At 34.8% G+C, this 6,363-nt stretch overlaps 1 long non-coding RNA gene across 1 annotated transcript in view; it reads left to right on the top strand.

The window, feature by feature from the left end:
* Positions 1 to 2,858: 2,858 nt before the first annotated feature.
* Positions 2,859 to 6,363, top strand: part of LOC136790820 (uncharacterized) — a 64,210-nt gene continuing 60,705 nt past the window's right edge. Inside the window, exons 1-2 of the long non-coding RNA XR_010831516.1 lie at positions 2,859 to 2,967; positions 3,902 to 3,969. This is a non-coding gene — a long non-coding RNA (uncharacterized lncRNA). The remainder of the gene's footprint in view (positions 2,968 to 3,901; positions 3,970 to 6,363) is intronic.

The following is a 6,363-nucleotide window of genomic DNA, read 5'->3' as shown; positions in this document are numbered from 1 at the left end:
TACCGTGAATGTCATGGAAGATAAAAGTTACCCTCCCAATAGACTCCTACTGAAGCCAGCTGGGATCTGGATCTTTTTGTGGTCCAGTAAAAATCAGTTCCTAGTTGTTCTTGCTTAGTGCCATGAGGTTCTGATCCTCACCCATTCAAATTTGAACTGATTAAATAAATTGTGTATGTGTCTATGGTATGCACAAATGCCTAATTCCCAGAACCTTTACTGGTGGATTATATGAAGATCTTCAGGTTCCTTTTCCTATCAAATCCTCCAGATGTGATTCAGCGTTGCCTTGAAAAGGAAAGTTTCCAAATAAAAACATAAAGAATGTGCAGCTGAAAGCTTAAAAAGGAAGAGGCATTAGAAGTACTGTAGTGTGTGAAATCATACTTCTTCATTAGTGAATCTGCATTGCAAGACATTTGTTAATTTTTCTTTTTTCTTTTTTTTTTCTTGCCAACTGTTTAAGACAGCTACATTAATTAATATCAGTCATTTAGGCTTTGCATATGACAAGCCAAGGTTAATCAGAGGAACCCCAACTATCTAATACCACTGCAACTAGATAAAAATAAAAATACATTATTATTCTTATTGAAGAGTAGAGCATTATTCTGTTATCAGATTATATATCTGAGAATACAAATAGAAATACAAAAATAGACATTGTAATGCAGTTACCAATTTAACAATTCAGCTTATATAATTCAAAAAAATATTTAGACATTTTGAATATGGGAGTTAACAAGACTGTTTGGTATGTTTTATAGGAATTAAATACATTATATATTCTAAGATTAGAATCTCAGCATAATTTATCTCCAGAAAACAACAAAATAGATAATTTCAAGAGAAAAAAAAAAGGCACGATTTGCAGACAAAGAAATACCTCATCTCTTTTCCACTAGCCTATCAAGGAAGAAGTCATCGGGGCTTTTAAAACTTATCTAATACTGTTTTCCTGTTAACTTTATCATCATTTTTTATATTATCCTTAATAATTTTAATTCCATCTCTTGCTGTTTAATATAAGACATCAAAATTCTGTATCTTTAGTCAAAATGACAGTCTGGCTAGTTGCTCTATGTCTAATTGAGCAATCCATGATCCAGGACTGAATGGATTGTTTCATCAGTTGTCTTACTGAAAAGTATGATTAGTCACAGTCTTAAAAATAGGGGAAATGTAAGATCTTAAAAACAAAACTGAAGATTTATGTTATTTCAGAGTAAATTAATAACAAGAAGATTCAAGTACGTTTTTTGAAGATCGATGCTAACGTTTGTTTGGTATAGTGAATTACCAGTAGACTTTAAATGAAAAATTAGTTGTGCTTTCTGGCACAGCTACTTCAGCAAAGGGAACTGAAGTTCATTGATGACCAAAACCTGATGATATATGGAAACTAGAGATGGAAACAACAATATAGAACAATACATATTTTGCAACAAATGAACTGCTCAAGGAATTTTTGAAAACTGTAGTTTTATAATGTGGTGATTACTGAAATGAAGCCAACTACAAAAAATTCTCATGTATTCAGCCTTGTGCTTAGATGTTTCTTCCGACCAGCTGGGGTTGCTGCCTTTGTTTTTTCAGGTAGAACCAACAGTGAAGTTATGATGCAAATTGGATCAGGGAAGTGACCTCCAAAAATGCAAAAGGACAGGAAAGTTGGATAGCATGTTCTTCAGCTAACTTTGAGAACAAAGCTGTTGTACAGTGTAGTTCTATGCCATTAACTAACTTTTTAGGTCTGTCAAGAAGCAGGCAATAAAATGACTAGAGAAAGAAAATAAGTAATAATTTTTTCCAGTTGCTTTCTCCCAGTCTCACAAATGACTTCACTGGCTTCAGGGGTATTGTCATCCATTACCGTTAAGATAAAAATATTCCAAGGATTGATTTTTTTTATATATAAAAAAAAAGCAAATAAGGAGAGTTTACAAATTACATCTTTTGATAATACCATCAAATTTCAAGAAAAGGAGACGCAATGATGCCTTGCGTTAGAGCAATTGATACAGCTGTTAGAAAACTGACAAGCTTTTAAGCACACAAACCTCTTACATCCAAAAGAGAAGAAATTTTGCAGTACCATTTGAAAACAAAACAAAACAAACCTCTAAGCCTAAGTTACTTAACTTAATCAAATTTAAGATCAGAGTAGCATATTGACAAGAGAGAAGGTAGTAAGCTTACTAGCCTCATGGTACAAAGAATAAAAATAGGTGATCTTTGCTTGTGGGAGATAGAGGCATAATGAGGAACTGACTTCAAGAAAAACATGATGTGTAAAAAAAAAACAACCTCTATTGAACATATGAGTTTTAATATCTAGTAGAACTCTAAATTTTACTTCCCAGGTTTACTTTTTGGAGGAATTTTTTTTAACTCTTGAGTTAAAAATGCCTCTTTAAGGGGCATAATTAACACAGCAGAGAATGATGACATTTTACAGAATACCTTGAAGACTGCAGAAACAGTGGGATGAAACATAGAAGTAAAAGTGTAAAGTCATACATTCAGGGATTAATTTGTACTTCAAGGTGTGGCACACCTCTTGGAAATAACAGAAAGGAAGAAAGAGCAGAATGAACTATTGATTAGAGTTTTCTCTATTGATTAGAGTTTTCTTTGGGCTGCTAACATGATACAGCTGTGAGAAAGGCAAAAGTAATCAGGAGTGTCAAGTGAGATACTTAATTTGAAAAAAAATGGTTGAGGGAGCCTCTTTCTGATCATGCAATGATTGATTGCAACTGAAATTCTGATGAAGGAGAATTAAGCTGTAATTCTTTTCAGAGAAGAAGCAAACTACTAATGATGGTGTATGTTGCTATGGCTAAGGTGAGCAAAGTTGCATATGTGTGTGCATCTCTCTCTTGGGAAGCCTCATGCCTTGCCATTGTTGTTACTTGGTTGTGGAAGTCCTAGGTAACAGTGCTATAGCTGGTATGAGACTGCAAAGTGCGTGAGACTTTTTGTGTTTTGTACCCTACCAATACAATGATGAGAAATGGAAATCACTGATATGATCACTGATGGAATCACTGACGATAACTTTATAGCATTTTTAAAGGCCTATCACGCAGCTAGGTATGGAAGGGTACTATGAGTTGTATCTCCTTAGGACAGTGATTTCAACCTTTGTCTTTTAATATACGCTACGGACACGTGACTGGTTTCAGCTTAGAGCTCTGGTAACTTCTGTTAGAGAGTTGCATCTAAAGAGAAGCATTATTTTGGAGTTGAGGGGCCAAACCTAACCCTGCCCTTCTTGGTTTGTGTGACTGCTTTAGTAATTACAGAGTGGATGTTTTTATGTGTGATGTCAGATTTTCTAGAGAATGGCATGCTGCTATTTAGTTCTTAAGTAAAAGCAAAGGTTTTAGTTGAACTTAGTAAAATAATTTCTGTTCAGTGGCACACTACAAAATAAAGTTCAGTTATTGGTGTCAGTTCCTATACAGAAAAGAGCTAGCAATCAATTGGCTTTCATTTTGTAAGAATGTTGCCTTAATTTTTAAAAGGAGATCAGATACCATTCAGTGACTATTCCTTTAATCTTCATGTGCTCTTTCTGTACCAGTGATACTTTAGCTTGTACATTTCAGTATTCTTTGTATCTTTGACAACAAATCCATACATTTGACTATTTTCTGCCAGCACAACCATTTATATTAGAGGAGAATTGTGTCTCAGCTGCTACAGCTAGCATGGTCAAAGCTTATGCTGGAACTCTGCCAAATTGCACTTTTGGCCTTAACAGAATAATAAACTGTTGCTTTGGGGCTTAATTGTTGGCATTAGCATTGTTGTGAATATCACCTTTATTCTCTATAGATGACTTAGACTGAGAATATTGTTACATCATGACTTCTCGATTTACCATTTCCTTTAGGATCACTCATCCTGACAGATCTGAGGAGAGGAAAAGAATTTGATTCATCAATAAAGAAATCACAAGAGGTAAGTGAGGGAAATTTGGTGAGTTTCTCAGGTTCTGGTAGCGTGAATGGGCTAGAAAGTGAACAGTTTGCTGTAAAGCTAGTCACGTCTCTTCCAGAAATGGTAGTGGTCTGTTCTGCTTTGCAGAGTAGGAAATAATATGGAATTCAAGTATTTTACATAGATTGTCAACTGCAGCCAACTATTATTCTTGAGAAGCCAAAGCCTTAAACTAAATAATTTTAAGGTCAGCTATGAATCAATCAGGAATAACTCTCAGTCATATATCTAGCTGAAGGGCACGAGAAGCTAGCTGCTGACAAAAGAGCAAGTATGACTATAGGCATCAAGTAACCTTGAGCCGTTCCAGAATCCAGAAAAATATTTGCTGAGGTCTGAATTTGGAAAGAAAGTAATAATTCTGACTTTTTTTTTCTTTTTTTCCAGCTGAAGTAGAAAGGTCAGATGCTAGGGTTTAGTTCCAAATCAAGCCTAGAGAAATTTTAGGAAATATGCTAGCTCTTACAGGTTTTTTTTTTAAAAAAAAAATCAAATAAATTTTCAGCGTGTGTGCTACTTTATAGAACAGAAAACTGTAACACTTGGAAACTAGTAGTTAGCCAGAGCAGATGACAGGGAATTAGGCTATTAATCTGCTTAACAAGGACATATGCCAAAGTAGTTTAAATTGTGCTGGTTTGTAATTCTGCTCTTATATAAGAGGAATTCAAATTTAGCAAGACATGCAGGGGTAAAAAAGAATATGAGCATACAAGTTCATTCCAAGTCCAAATGCAGTAACTGCCCTATTTCAGTGTTTTAGCCATTAATATACAGGCTTATGGTCCCATGTGAGCTGGGTTTACACCAGCTGGTATATACAGTATATTTGATTGGTGTGCAAACCTACATATGTCAAAAGTTACTCCATCTGGTTTTCTTTTTTATTGTCTCATCTTTTACTGGCACGATAATCATGAGTCTGCTGTTACCATATTATAAAAATACTTGTAGTCTGAATTTATTTTATAATTTTTTAATAAATTGAACATTTTTGCAGCACACTGACTTTAATTTTGAATAGCAGGAAAACAATTGTGCTGTGGACATGCTAGAACTTTTTCACCTCTGATGCTCTTTTACTGTAGAACAGGAGATTCTCAGGCTTAGTGACATTTGAAATTGCAGGTTGATGTTATTTGGCCTTGGAACATCTATTAAAGAATATAAGAGTAAACTGGATGAAAGCAGAACAGGGAGTTAATATTTCATTTGTGAAGTATGTCTTATGTGAAAACCTTTTCAGATAAAAGGTCATGATCCTGTTCTTGCTTGACTGATACTTTACTATTTTGAAGGGAAGACTTTTATTTTTAATTAGAGTAGAAAATGGTAGTACCACCATTGCACTAGATTTTCTTTTCTATCATTTACCTACATTATCTTCGGAGTGGTAATAGTTTCACAGTAGCAGAAACGTTCGTGTTTTGCTCCTTTGTCTACAGTAATGATAGTTCCTTGCTTTTCAGGTAAAACATGATTTAATCTGGACAGTGAATGTCTGTGCAGCTAAATGCAGATGCGACTGTATGCAATGCAGGTGTTCGGTGTATGTTTAATATTGTTAGCATGAATGACATCAGCAAGCTGAATGAAAACTAAGGGTATATGTGAAGTTCATAGCTGAGTTGACAGCATATGTTATTTTGTATTCAATACTATTATTTCCTGTAATAGCTATATTAAACTAGTACATGCGTTGCAACACCTGCACAATCATGCTTTTATTTTGCTGCATAGGCATACATAGAATGATAAATGATTATTACAATTCATCACCAGTTTGGATTAAGCTGTTGAGTGGGTACTGGATAGCTAGCCAGCTGTCTGGAGGAGATAAACCAACGAATTTAGCTGCCCTTGCGTTACTTTGCACCAGAGATGAAGCCTGCAATTTTTTTTATACGTTTCTGAGGCTAGTATGTTCACAGGAGTCAACCCCAAGACATTTTCTCCAAACTTGCTGTCAATTGATGGGTAGTCTGTAAAATGCATTATTACAGCATGGTAAATAATGCTGAACCAGCTGCTGAATGGTGAGGGTCTTGTGTGGATATGAGGAAAATACCATCTTCTAACAGCCGTATGCATAATCACGGGTGGGGGGAAAAGATTGTACTGAAAATCGTTTAGGTCAGATTGCTCTGTATGATGCAAGCACTGCCATCTCGTGGGTAACTAGAGGATGTGGAGAATTCTGGGTTATTTATTTATTTTAGAAATATACATTTTATATTAATATTTACAGAAAGAAAATGTTAGTGTGGTTATAGGCAAATAAAAAATGTGAAAATAACATAATTTCCAAGGATAGAGCATGAAATGCATGTTGGTTATTTACTAAATCATGTGTTT

The sequence above is a fragment of the Anser cygnoides genome, chromosome 4 (genome assembly GCF_040182565.1).
Source record: "Anser cygnoides isolate HZ-2024a breed goose chromosome 4, Taihu_goose_T2T_genome, whole genome shotgun sequence".
Classification (NCBI taxonomy): domain Eukaryota; kingdom Metazoa; phylum Chordata; class Aves; order Anseriformes; family Anatidae; genus Anser; species Anser cygnoides.
This window is presented reverse-complemented; position numbering and strand designations above follow the sequence as displayed.